Below are 14,401 nucleotides of genomic sequence, written 5' to 3'. Positions count from 1 at the left end.
CTTAGTAAAGGAAAGCAAAACCAAGGAGAAGATGCACTTCCTCTGTGAATGCAGCATTGGAATAAACATTAAGGAGGGAGAAGAAAGAATTAAACCAAGGGATGTTGTTGTGCAATATGCAGAACTATGTAATGTGACTGTGAATATGTGAGTATGTGCAGATTAAAAGGTGCTGCCAGCAGAGCAGTGAGGGTTGGGGAGAACTCAGAAAATGCAGCATATGAGGAAAATGGACTTCTGACAGAGCTGGGCTGTGTGCAGCTGGGGCTGGGAGGTGGGAGGGCTGCAGCTGGAACACTGGTATCCTGTTCATTTTCATGGAATAAAGTAACTATTTCTGAGCTTATTTTGCTTTTTCTCCTTGCAATCATGTGAATATTCTTAAAATGCACAGACAGGTTGGGAGATTATTTGTTTATAAACAAAAAACAAATTTCAGAACAGTGTGTGCCTGGCACATCTTCATGATGAGATCCCTGTATGCAGGAGTTGAACCTGATATTTCTTATGGGTCCCTTACAACTTGAGTTGTTTTATGACTGAATGAAACACCTGGTATGTGCTCTGTTCCACTGGTGGTGGGGCTGGGAGATGCACCCTCTCACATCTGTAACTGTATGATTGATTTGTATCGTCTCTGGAATTTCTGACAGAATCCATCCCTTACACCTCACAGCTGCTGACCACAGCAGTGTTAAAATGCAGAGTGGTCGGGCAGTGCAATGGGCTGCCCAGGGAAGTGGTGGAGTCACCAACCCTGGAGGTGTTCAAGGAACGTTTGGATGTTGTGTTGAATGACATGGATTAGTGAGAACTATTGGTGATGTGTGGATGGTTGGACTGGATGATCTTGTAGGTCTTTTCCAACTTTGGTGATTCTATGACTCAGTGATTCTGTGATTTTTTGGTGCTCAGATGTGTCAGGCTTCACAGGAGATGAAAAGTGTGGCACACTCTGGATTTTGAGTCCTGTGAATCAGGAGATGGTCTGGTGAGAATTTCATGCTGCTTCCTCCAGAACACCAATGGTAGCAATAGGCAGACTCTGCCCAGCTGGTCCAGCATGGCTGTGCAGGGTGTGGGCTGAGCAGCAGCAGGGCAGCTGTGCTGTCTGCAGAGAGACAGGTCCACATGCCTGACAGTCATAATCCCCTGATGGGAAGAAATACAATGCTTTCCCTCTTTGGAGCTCTGCTTAACTGCAGTTTCCTACATTTTTTTAGCAAGGAAATGAAAGCCAGCAGCTTAATAGCTTGAGAGTAAAGCTTGCTGTCACATCCAATCCTTTGAAAGAATGGAGAGGAATTCTGCTGAGATACTTGGCAAATTTTACACGTGGACAATTTCTTGCTCGCTGTCCATTACCCTTCCATGAATGGCTTTAGTTGTCCTTACATGTGCCTGCTGCTCTCCCTCCTTCCTGCAACAGTAGCACATTAATGAGGCAGAAGGGCCAGCAGCACACTGAGACCTTTGCTGTGCTCCGAGCTGATGGGAGGGCAGGAGGACTGTCAGTGCAAACTGCTTATTGCCAGGAATGCAAGATACTGGGTACATGTAGCTAAATAATGCATGCAAGTCAATCATGTTCTTGCACTGACCACTCAGGAGATGAGAAGAGCAGCTGCAGGGCTACTACATCACAGTGCTGTGCCCAGCCATGCTGCCCTGTGATTGCTGCTGTACCCGTGTGGCAGTGGCCATGTAGGTCACCCAGAGCCAGCAGAGCCCCAAGCACATTCACTTCTTGGGTGTGAGCAATTCCATCAGCTCCCTGAACAACTGCTCACCTGTTCTGTGTTTAATAGAGCCATAGAATCATGAAGGTTGGAAAAGACACATAGAGTCATCCAGTGGTGTTATATCAACCCAGTGGTGTTGTATCTTCAGTTCTTTTGTTGTGCAGTTCTCTGCTGAAAATGTGTGGTCTTTGGACTTCTATTGTTTGGAAAAGCTTCTTTTCTTGATGAAGATCTTTCCACTGCTATTGTCCTCTTTGCAGTGCTCTTTTTGCCTTTCATGAACATGGCTTTTGGATTTATTATTCTTCTGTGTGCTGCAAGCTATATCTGATTTTCTTCTAAATCATTTCTGCTTTCTAGCTACCATGTTATTTTCCTTACAACCCACATTTCTAATGCTAGGACAAATGTAACGCCCCCACACCCTCCTCCAAATGACTCATCTTTGAGTTTATTATGTAAACCAGCACAGATAGTTCACATACATCCCTACAAACATTTTACACAGGTTTTTGGGGTGTTTTTGGATAAAAATACCTCTTATGCTCACCTGGCACAACCTGACGCCTCAGACACTGAGATGTTTTCTTCCAAATCCTCACAATGCAGGCAAAGGAGTTTCTGCTGTGGTGCACTCACTGCAGGCACGGCTTGAAGACCCAGCTGTGTGATGCTCCAGCCCCTGAGCAGCACAGTGACATAGTGACAAGGTGACATGGTAATGCAAAGACACAGTGATGGGACCGTCCTCACTGGTGACAGCAGCCCTCTTCCTCCCAGCCCACAGCTCTTTCCCATCTCTCCTGCCCTTAACCTCCTCCTCAGTGGCAGTGCTTCTTTAGGCAGGTGCTGACAGTCCCCACAAGCCCTGGCTGTGTCACATCAGTGTCCCACCGCAGCGTCCTGACAGACCGCAGACAGCAGTTTTGTGTCCAACAGCTTCTTCTGGTGAACACGCCTGATGGGAGACTTCTGACTTTTATGTGGTTTAAACTACATCTCTTCCATATTTCTGACATTTCTGTTCCTCGTTACTGTGATGCTCTGAGCCAAAAGAAACTAAAAACGTGCTCTTCTCATGAAAAGAAGGAAGAGGTAATGCAAGGAAAAGTACAGGCAGAAAGTTGCTGCCTGTGTGCAAAGGTGGAAGATGCTGGACTGATGCACACTCAGTCGTGATCATAAATATAAGGAATGACAGAAGTTTAAGGTGCAATGGGATTACCCGAAAAATTAGCATACCAAAATCACCAGACCAACACTTATTTCTGAGGTGGAATCTGTTTCTGTGTTGCTGGTGGTAGCTGTGTGTCTCAGCGCCTCTTCTGGACTATGTGCTATGGCATCCCCTGCGTTCTCTCCAGCTATGTTCTCTAATGATTGATTTTAATATCCAATTAGCGAATAAAACCCTGAAATATGTTCTAACAGAAAAAAAATGGTGTCTTTTAATTCTGTAGATAAAATCCATCTTATTTTATTTCTGCTTTTGTTGAAACGTGTTCTAGGCATCTTTTCCCTTGCAATGCAGTGCAGTATGACCCGGGGTACCACTTTTCAGTGTGTGTTAATTCCAGCTGTGTGACTCTTACAGGAATGTGGGAATGAACCGGTGGTGCCACCCTCTGCCCCTCCCCAGCTCTGGGCAATGACAACTCCTGCTCTGAGCACAGTGCTGTGCAGGGAGCGCTGCAAACGAACCTCACCTGTCACCTGGGCTGTATTGCTTACAGGGTTTTTTTTGTGTTCCCTCAGTTTTGATTAACAAGAAGGTAAAAACAAGGACTGATTTTCCCTATTATTTTCTCTCTTTTTCTATTGGCCGTAATTATTTACTGACCTTTCCTTTCCTACAGCTGTGTCCAGAGCCAGCAGAGCTCACACTTGTTGGCTGCCATGGCTCGTAACATTTCTGGAGTGTTCATCAGCTCTTATTTAAATGCCCGTTCTTCTGGATTCCTTGTTTTGTGCTACATTGTGACATAGAAGATAGGGATTTCTCCCCAGCCCAGCCAGGTGCCCGACTATCCTGCATTCGGACAGTAACCCCATGCTGCTCACCCCCCCTTTCCTTGCACTGCTATGGGAAAGCAGTGAGAGCAGTGCAGGCAGCACAGGAGTTTCCAGCTGGGATTCCCACCCAGGTGAGCCCCTCCACCTTCATTAAATGCACTTGTATTGAAACCCAGCCACTAAATATCGTGAACTCAGTTTGTTTGGCAGAGATACACTTACAGCCGGCAGAACAAGTGGTGCTGTAGTGGTGGGAGCAGACTATTTCAGTCTGTGCCTTCACTTTATTAGCCAATTTGCAGTTTTATTTTATATAATGCCCTAAATTATAATACCCAAATTAAAATGGAAATAAAAACACAACTTTCCTTATTAAATTTGTTGGTTTTATTTTTTCCCCACAAGATTTTCACTCAGAAATATCTTCTAACTGTGAGGGCTGATCCTGCACTGAAAATAAAGAGATTTGTTGGTGTTTTACTGTTCTGTTAAACAGAATGGCTGTATTCTGTACTGCCCTGCCCAGTGCCATAATGGCAAAGCAAACACCAAAGTGTTGAGAAGGTGACAGAGCCCTGCAGAGGGACAGTGCTCAGCCTGCTCAGCAGCACCACCCTGCAGACCAGAACTCCAGGAGCACAGAGTCATAGAACCAGAGAATTTATTTATTTATTGCATAGATTTAACTCTGTAATAGGATGGGAACACTTTGAAGAACTTATACACGGGTAATATATGGGGTTGCTTTGTGCTGTGATGCACAGTAAATCACTGCTGTTGGATGGAAATGATTTTTCTTCTGCTTGGGGGCAGTTAAAACAATGCAAACTACTTCTGGAGGACAGGAGCTGATTTTGATTCATTTTGTATCACTGCATTCATGATTTAGAGTTCCTGAATGGCCATAAATAAATAAATAAATAAATAATCTAAAAATAAAAAAAAATTAAAAAAAAATCCTAAGTTATTTTTCTTCTAGGAGAGCATTTCCAATCTGGTTTATGGGACCGCACAATTAGCACTATAGAACACAGAACTGATCTAGAACATCACTGGTTCCCAAGCACAGGTCAGATTGATGCACCTTTAGTCCTACTGTCACCACGAGCACTGGGGTTACCACCTCCCATTCCCAGAAGCTGGTGTCCACAAGGTGCCATTCTCTGAGATAAGACACGTAAGACAGCTCCAGTTTCCTCCAGTTTCCCTTTTTGTGGCTGTTATTCCTTTGTGTTTTTCCTCCCTAATGGAAGGCCAGCTCAGCAGCTCAGCTCCACCACTGGGAGTGCCTGAGGCCCATGGGGGTGTTCAGGGGCAGCAGCAGTGGGAGCACAGCTCACATCTCTCCTGCTTCGTGCCCTGCTCTCATTGGAATAACAGATAGTTAAAAAGTTACATTTCTGTTTAAACAAGCAATATGCTCCTGTTACTCAGGAAGCATAACAGGGGGTCATTGCTAAGGTTTGTCTCACAGAACAGCATTACCTTTTGATTAGAGCCATCAGAAGCTGAAGAGCACCCACCCTGACAGGGGTTTGCTTCTCTGCCTCAAACAATAGCTCTGTGCCCGCATGGGCTCTCACTGAATTCAGTGCCTGGGTGCCTTCAAAAGGCTGAGAACCAGAGCCCTTCATTCTGGCAGGAAAGGGCATAGGAACCAACTCAAAATTCATATTCAAAATTAGAAGTACATCTTTATCAGAGCAGTTGATCAAACACAGAACAAACTGCTTTGGAAGCACTGGAGAATCTGCCCATTGGCATCCCTGTGTCAGGGTAGGCTGGTTGGAAGGTGATGTGCTTGATCTGAGCACAGTCTGTCAATGGTGATCTGGGCTGATGCTGAGTCTGGCCACACCGTCCCATGGCTGGAGCCCCCTCCTCTGCTCTGCTCCTGCATGGCAGAGTTCCACCTCCATCCTGCCAAGAAGAAAGAAGTTTTTCTTCTGTCTTCTCTTGCTATTTCCCCTTCTCCCATAAGAATTTTGGAGGGGCTGGTCGGACTGGCATCACTGTGAAGCAGACCAGTGGCTAGCAGAGGGATGCAACAGTGATACCACACAAACCTGGAGGCAGCAGCAGCACGATACCAGCACAGCTGCTACTCAGAGCCTGGCAGGGGGCGGTTGCAATGCTCAGTTTTATGCAACTGTACAGGGGTGCAAACAAAACGGGTGCTTGGATCCAGGTGCTGCCAGTGGCTGGGAACTGTGTTGGGTTCCTGCAGTGCAGAGCTGCCCACCTCACTGCCCCACTCACAGCTCTCCTGGTAGTTCTGCTCTGCGAGCGCTTTTCTGAAGCAAATCTCCCACTTCTGTTGTTATCTGCTTCTTACACATCGTGCTATCAGCATTTGCATTTACAGGTTCATGCTCCTCCTAATCGCACATGCAGCTTCCCAGGCGCCTGAACAGAGGGGCGCCTGCTAGATAAAATAATTATAATCAAATAAAAATAAATACTCATTATCTAAATAGCATATACAACAAATAGAACCTTTCCATTTAAGGGCTAAATGACAGACTTAACGATGAATGATACAGACTAATTACAGGTTTCATAACTCATTAGCATGGAAGCGCAGAAGCGCTTTAAGGCAAGATAAATTGGTTGGGGTAGCCCTGCAGTTGTGGGCCACAGCCGCCAGTGGAAGATACAAAGGCAACAGCAGATCCCCCCCCCCAGCCAGTTTTATTCAGACATTGACAACAGAGATTTAAAAAAATAAAATAAACTGAAAAAGAAACAAACAAACCCCACCATCCTGCGGAGTCGCCAGCAGCTCTATCCTAATTTTAGCTTTATTTATAGCAGATTCTGCTGAAAAAAAACAAAAACCTTGAGATAACTCACATTCAAAGGCGACTCTTATGGAAATATTAATTATTGCTGTTATTGCTGGTTTTTATCATGTTGTCTTATTAGGCAATGAGTTAGCCTGATTTGTTAGGCAATATCTGTACCACTCTGCTGGCAGCGGTTTGTGCAGCAGATGTGGAAGCGCTGCCTCAGACCATCCCCAGCACCACACCGCAGGTGAAGGTCGGTAGGACAGAGCTGTCTGCAGTGCTCTGTGCCTCCACTCTGCTCTAAAAGCTGCAGTGCAGGCACTGCTGGCCCCCAGCAGAACACAGGGCAGGCCCTGCAGCTGGGCTTCGCCTTTAGTGAAGTAAAGGAGCAGATTTGTTAGGGGGCAGCAAGCACTACTTCCCAGTGCACATCCAGAGTGTCTGAAACTGAATTATGTGGATGAAGGAAGACTTGGAGCATCCCTGATAGATATATATAGAGAGAGACAAAGCGGTCTTAAAAACATGGGGAAGAAGCATCACAAGTGAAGAAGTTGTGACAGTTTGCTTCCAACAGCTGTTCAGTGCCACACTAACTGCTCCCTACCAGTGATGTATGCTTGGGCACGCAACAGCAGTTCTTCAACCCTACTTCTAAGCTGCAGCAAAAACAGCATAAGAGAACACTCAATAGCCACAAAACCCCTTGTTTGCATTCAGATCTGGGTGAGCATTTGCATATCAACAATCCATCCCCCAGGCTGTTGGGGGCAGAGAGACCTACTGCTGTGGGAGTTTGTGACTGTGGCACAGGAAGAGCTGAGGTCAGGCTGCAGTGCAGCAGCCAGTGGAGCTGAGCAGATATTCCGCACAGTGACCAACTTGAGCAGTTAAGCAGCTCCTTTGGGAAGATACAGTGAACTTCAAGTGTTCCTTTCTCCTTCCAAAGCCACATCAGACAGATCCTTGCAGCCCAAGCCTGAGTCCTTGCATGTGATTAATAGAGCACTTTTTATTTAAGAATGTTCTTTTTAAAATAAAACAGGAAGGCTGAATCCTTATTTCTGCAGTGTCTAAAAGATGATATCTGATTTTAGAAACTTCTGCAAAAGGTGCAGAGAATGCACAAAATAAAACAAGGCTTGTGAAGGGCTTGGGGAATATGTCCTGTGAGGAGCAGCTGAAGGAACTGGGGCTGTTCAGAAAAGAAGGCTGCTCTCTTCCAATATCTGAAAGGTGCTCACAGCTGGAGAGGGGTTGGTCTTTTCTCACTGGTGATAGGACAGAGGAAATGGCCTCAAGTTGTGCCAGGGTAAGTTTAGGCTGGATATCAGGAAACATTTCTTTACAGAAAGGGTTGTTAAGCACTGGGATGGGCTGCCCAGGGAGGTGGTTGAGTCACCAACCCAGGATGTGCTTAAAAACCATTTGGATGTGGCGCTCAGGGACAGGATTGAGCAGAGGGCTGTTAGAGTTAGGGTAGGTTGGTGAGGTCATGGTTGGACTTGATGACCTTTAAGGTCTTTACCAACCTGAGCAATTCTATGATTCTATGTTGCTTTCTGATAATGCTGATGCAATAATGACATAGAGGGTATAATGATTAATCTAGCTATCACTCACTTCCCTTTGCATGTAGGCTGGGTAGCAAAGAGCCACATCTGAGCTGGAAGGGATGGATCTATTTATTCCTATTTAGCAGTGACTTCACTGTTCAGCACCACTTTCGTGTAGGTTTTCATTTCATCTCGACTCTTGGCCAGTGGAAGACTGACACATCTGACCATCTTTTAAACACGATTAGCATGATGACAACCAGAAGTCCATTAATTCAAATAAACTTCATCAAAGAGCCACACAAACTAAATCTGATATACACTTAGAGCATGAGATGCCATCTGTTCCAACTTTCTAAGGGCTAAAGTAACTGAGATGCTGCCAGTTTCAGTAAGCAATCAAAGTTGTGTTGCAGAACTACAGGCTCCGTGTCTCGGCTTATCCCTTCCCTCAAATGATTGTCCTCAATCATATGAACACGATTACCTTCATCTATTATATATCATCTATATATCTAGATCACCCGTTCTGCCTTCTTTTTGACTATTAAATGCAACAACCTTTGTCAGAAATGTAGAACAGGAGTCTTATAGCTGCTGAAATGGAGTAAGAAAATGTCTCATTAACTTCCCAACAGCAGCGATTTCAAATACTTTTTATGTTTTCTTCTAATGATCACCACTTGTTCAATACAAGCAAAATGGACATTACGTTACACATCTGCCCCTTCCAGATAATGCTTCCAGTACTGGGTCATGGGTGCGACTGTTTGACACAGACATTGTGAGCCTTATAGTGACATGCACTGCATGAAATAAAGCACCTGGGAGTTCTGCAAGTCCAAAAGCTGGTTGCTGATGGAACAGGAATACAAAACCCACCCAAAGCCGACAGTGGCTCTGGGACATGACCACTCTTGACAGCAGTGTTACGTCTCTGCACTGATTTGGTGCAAACTGAGCAAAGTCTCCTCAGTGGCTCTGGGACAGTGGGGGTGGCTGCAGCTGCAGGATTGAAATAGGGCTCTAGTGGGTGCTGACACACACAGCCTCAGGGTGTGCTGCCACTTTTGATCTCTTCACTGCTAAAACAAAGGATATCTTCTTGATAGTGGATTCTAAGAAGTTCAATATAAAGTCAGATTTTTCCTGTCTAATTCAGAAAGAAGGGGCTGGCTGCCTACTATAGATCATAGAATAGAATCAAAGAATCACAGAATCTTAGGAAGGCCTGTGTTGCAAAGGCCCACAGTGCTCATCCAGCTCCAAGCCCCCTGCCTGTTGTGCAGTGGTCACAACAGCAGCCCAGGCTGCCCCAGGGTAGCACATCCCAGCCTGGCCTTGAATGCTGCAGGGATGGGGCCATCCACAGCCTCCTTGGGCTAACCTGTTTCCAGTGCGTCAACCAACCCTCTGGTCAGGGGCTGCTCAGGAAGGTGCTGCTGATTTGGGTTCAGGAGCTGGCAGTGCCCTTCCTTGAGTAGGCGCCCAAGCACTGCACAAAGCCCATCGGTATGCAGTGAGAAGGCCAGGGAGCCCTGGAGTACAGGGCAATAAATCAATTAATTTGAATATAATAATTATTATCAAATTATGGTTAATAATCTATTATTCATAACATTAAATCATTCATAGTATTGACTCAACGTGCTTGTTCTGTTTAAATTGACCTCATTTAGAATAATGTGAGCACAGCTCTGCCTTTCTGGAACGACGAAGGGAAACCACAAACACAGAGCAGGCAGGGGTGGGGGTGGGCTCTGGCAGTGTGGGCGCTCCATGGGAGCTCTCATGTTCCTGGACAGGGAATGAGAGTGTGCCAGACTGCAGCTGTGGACAAAGTGCCACAAGGAAATTCTACTTGTGAGAAGGAACCAAGGAGAAATGTTGAACTTTCTGCTCTGTTCTGTTTCTTCCCGTCTCCCTCCTGTTCCATTGGTAATGATAATAAGACTCATTCTTATTTCTTGGCTTTCATCTGCACGTCATGTTTTCCTGGTGCTGTCTCAATTGTACTTCAAAGTCAGAAAAACAATGGAAATCATTTAAACAAAAGAAAAAAGAAAAGAAAAAAAAAGATGATGAAATCCTTTAAGTTATTTCTTTCCCTGAACTTTGAAAAAGAATGGAGAGAAGCTGGGGAACTCCATTCATTGCCAAACCCGGAAAGACTGAAATGGAACACAGACTTTTTGGAGAGGCTTGATTTCCTCCAGAGCTCTGGTCACCACGAGCAGCTGTTTCATACAGTGACCGCCTGCATCGGGATGTGTTTGGGTTCATTCTGTATGAAACCAGATGAAGTTTCCACAGGGTGGAGCTGAGGCTGAACACTGAGCAGTTCAACCCTTCCCCTGAGGGAGCTGAGTGTGAGCTGTGTGAGGAAGGAATAACAGCTGTTTTAATTGAAAATGGAAGCAGACACTGTGAGCTGCCCTGCGAGGAGCACTCTGTAAGTCACCATCAGCCTCCAGAGAGGAAAAGCGATGGCACAAAGCCCAACAAACATCCTCTGAATGCCATAACCTACCATTCCTTCTGACTGATGAGGGCATGGCCAACCTCTAAGCCAAGAACTCAGCATACAATGTGTCCTCCGTGTGTTTTAGCCTTTTTCCTATATCTTCTTCTGCTACTCTATTACAAATAGGCAGGAATGCTTTGGTTATTGTGTTGCATCTCGTGTAAACATATATAGAATCCCAGAATGGTGGGTTGCAAAAGGCCACAGTGCTTTCCAGCACCAACCCCCTGCTGTGTGGCAGGGTCACCAACCAGCAGCCCAGGCTGCCCAGAGCCACATCCAGCCTGGCCTTGAATGCCTGCAGGCGATGGGGGCCAATCCACAGCTCCTTGGGCAACCTGTTCCAGTGCGTCACCACCCTCTGGGGGAAAAACTTCCTCCTAAGATCCAACCTGAACCTCCCCTGTCTCAGTTTAAAGCCATTCCCCCTTGTCCTGTCACTGCCACCCTCACAAACAGTGTCTGCACAATGACTTTACTATAGAGCATGTGATCTGTGACACCAAATCATTTCCAGGGTACTAAGGAATCTTCCCTCTGCCCTTGTATGTGGTGGTGTTCCCTGGTAGCAGGATGGGGGCTGCCTGGGGGCTGCAGTCAGCACGGCAGCATTTATCTCTTGCACCGAGAGCGCACATCCCTGGGCTCTCAGACTCCTCCTTCCTTCTGAAGTACAACTCTCCTACAGTGCAAATCAACATTTATTTTATTTTATTTTATTTTATTTTATTTTATTTTATTTTATTTTATTTTATTTATTTCTGTTCATTGTGCATTGAGTGTCTCAGATCGATTTGAGGAACTGTTCTGATTGACTTTCACTGGTATTTATGGGCACAGCGTCAGAGGCTGACAGTGACAACATCAACCCAAAGCTACAACTGGTGAGAGGGCAGTGAGCCCCAGCAGCCAAACCTGCGTTAGTCAGTGTTAATACATGAAGCATCAGCCCAGCAGTGGTGTCTGGCACTTTTCATAGGTACTTACTCGCATGATTCTGCAACATCAGCTAATCACGTCTCTGTGGATGGGTCCTTCTAGCCTGAAAACAAAAATGAACCAGGAGCTGCACTGTGTGAATCTAGAACACTGAAAATGGGTCCAGGGAAATAGCAGATCTTGTTTAAAGATGAATTTCTAATGAGGTGTGTTGAGAAATTAATGTAACGCAATGTGGGAGATGAACACCGCTGTGTGTGGAAGTGGAGGAGGCAGTTTTGTAGCATCTGTTGCTGCCCCATACCAATTCTGCCCTCAGTGAATGGGCTTTGGCTCAGCAGCACTCCCAGTTCTCCTATCCCAGTGACTCAGGCTGTTTTCCAGGTTTCTTGCTCTTCTGTATCAGCCCTCCTAACCATGCTGCTTTCTCCCTACACCATCACTTTGCTTTCCTTTCACATAGTGAGCATTATAATTAGCTTACAAATACATGTAAATAAAAAAGGCTGCTGTAATAAGAAGCCTGGATACTCGTGATCATCGCAATAGTAAAAGTTGCTGCTGTGAGGAATATTAATTACATTTGTGTGATGTTTGTGAGTAGGCCATTTGGCACAGAATAATAGCTAGAGCAAAAGACCTTTTACAGTCCTGCTCATTTAATGGATCTGTGTGCTCAAATATACCATTTATCATCGGAGTTCCACCCAAAATGAAAAGTAATACATAGAGTTAATTAATCACCGTGTCCTGTATTTAACTGCTCCCTGGGTGTTTGACAGTGGGCACTGCTCACTTTGCAGGTGCCCCGCACAAGGCAAGAGGAGAGTCCTGAACTGTGTGAAGCCTGAACAGGGCTGGGAAGGGACAGCTGTGCCCTGGTCCTCCTGCACAGCCCTGTTCTGCACAGCCCCGTTCAGCTGCTGTCATCAAGGAATGATCCTGGCTGGGGCAGTGCTGCTGCTGCCCTGGGTGCAGGCACACCTTAATTGTTTTACCCCTGGTTTGTTGTGCAAATACTTTCCCAGTATTAAAGCTGCTGTCTCCAGCTGCATCAGAAGTCCTGGTGCTTCATGAGATCAGGCAAGAATCATCACAGAATTACAACTGAAGCCTTGATTCTCCTGAGACTGCATTGGGTGAATTAAATACACTTCCCAAATACTATTCTAAAGCTTCAAGGCAGCAGGAAATAAGAAAAATAAAGTAAAATAAAAAAATAAAAAAAACCCAAAAACCAAAACAACAAGAAGTCGAACATCTAAGAACTGTGCTTTTATTTATCAGCTGGAATAAAACTGATGCATTATGCATTTTAGAGATGCATTAATGTTCATGTTGTATGTGAGAATGAAGGGCTGAGAATGCAGCTCTGTCTGCAGTACCTGGAGCCTGAGGGATGGAAGTGAAGGCTTGCACACAGTGAGCACCCACAGCCCATGCAGGCCATGGAGGGGAGCAGGGCTCCATCCCCACATCCCCAGAGCCCTCAGCCCCATCCTGCCTCTCTGGAAGTGCTGGGGGTGCTGTAGGAAGATGGGCTCATTAGATGAGGAGGGGTCTTGGTGGCTTTATGGCTTGGTGGTTTATGAAGGATGCTGCTCCCCCAGCGCCTGGGTGGCCTGGAGCAGAGCAGTGCAGCGCTGCTCAGCCCTGCACACAGCTCATCCTTGCCAAAAAGCTGCACTTTGCTGAGAAGAACAGGGGGTGGATGTGGTCACTTTCTCTTGTTCTGAAGCCTAATGCTGCTTGCCTTATCAAAACTCAGTTTCTTGCAAAACCAGTAATTCCTGGAGTAAGCTGTCAGATTTTAATATTTCTCTGAAGAAAGAACAATTGAAGGAAACAAAGCGCTTTGAGGACACGCCTTTAATGTGAGGTTTGGAAAGCTGGCATTGCTGGGAGGAGCATCCCTGGACCCCACAGGACCATGGGTTGCAGGACATCTACTGTTTCCTGATGCCCGAAGTCACAGAATCCCAGAACCAAAGGTGTCCAAAGGGACCTCTGGAACTCCCCCAGTCTAACCCCCTACAGAGGGTCCCCAGAGCAGGGCACACAGGGCAGGTTACAGGATCTCTTGTCCCAGTCCTTCCATCATGATGGATTAATAACAGAAATTCCTTCTGGATTCTCCTACCCTTGCAGAAAGCTCCACCTGAGACTCAGAGAAGAGCTTTGCTCTCAGTGCTCACTACCAGCTGCTGTGTTTTTGTACAGGTCCAGACATAACCCATCCCCCATGGGGCTACCCCTCCTCAGAGGTGCTTTAAACAGTGCCATGGATTATGTCTTACACCTACATGGGAACTGAGCAAACAACTGCTTCTAAATGCATCTTTCTCACGTTGGCTCATTCAGTTGCGTTGCCTTTCATTTTATTTCCATTTACTCTAAAGATGTTGACTGTGGACTGTAAATGCTTGAATGGGTTTGAGAGAGTGGATCAAAGGAGGTGTAACAAATGTCCTTAAATACTCGTTAAAAGGAAAATAATGATAATATTGGAAGGAATATGAAATAGAGAAGCTACATGATCTTTGAATGTTTCCAATATGAAATCATCATAACGGGCTAAAAATAACATGTTTACATTTAGCCACTTACCTCAATCAAATTATTCCTGGAGTGCAGCCCTATGGAGGGGCACACAACCTGCCAAATGTAGCACTAACTGCCCCAAGGAAAAGGACTGAGGTGCCCACGTGGTGGTGCCAGCAGCAGGTAATTCCCTGTAGGACCAACATCATCTCTCCAGGGCCAGAGATGACCCAGTAACAGCACGGCCCAGGAATACATCCCAAACTGGTGCTATTGTCCTGCCGGTGCTGGCCCACC

The sequence above is a fragment of the Coturnix japonica genome, chromosome 5 (assembly GCF_001577835.2).
Source record: "Coturnix japonica isolate 7356 chromosome 5, Coturnix japonica 2.1, whole genome shotgun sequence".
NCBI classification, from domain to species: Eukaryota; Metazoa; Chordata; class Aves; order Galliformes; family Phasianidae; genus Coturnix; species Coturnix japonica.
The sequence above is the reverse complement of the archived record's forward strand: the minus strand, read 5'-3'. Positions refer to the sequence as shown.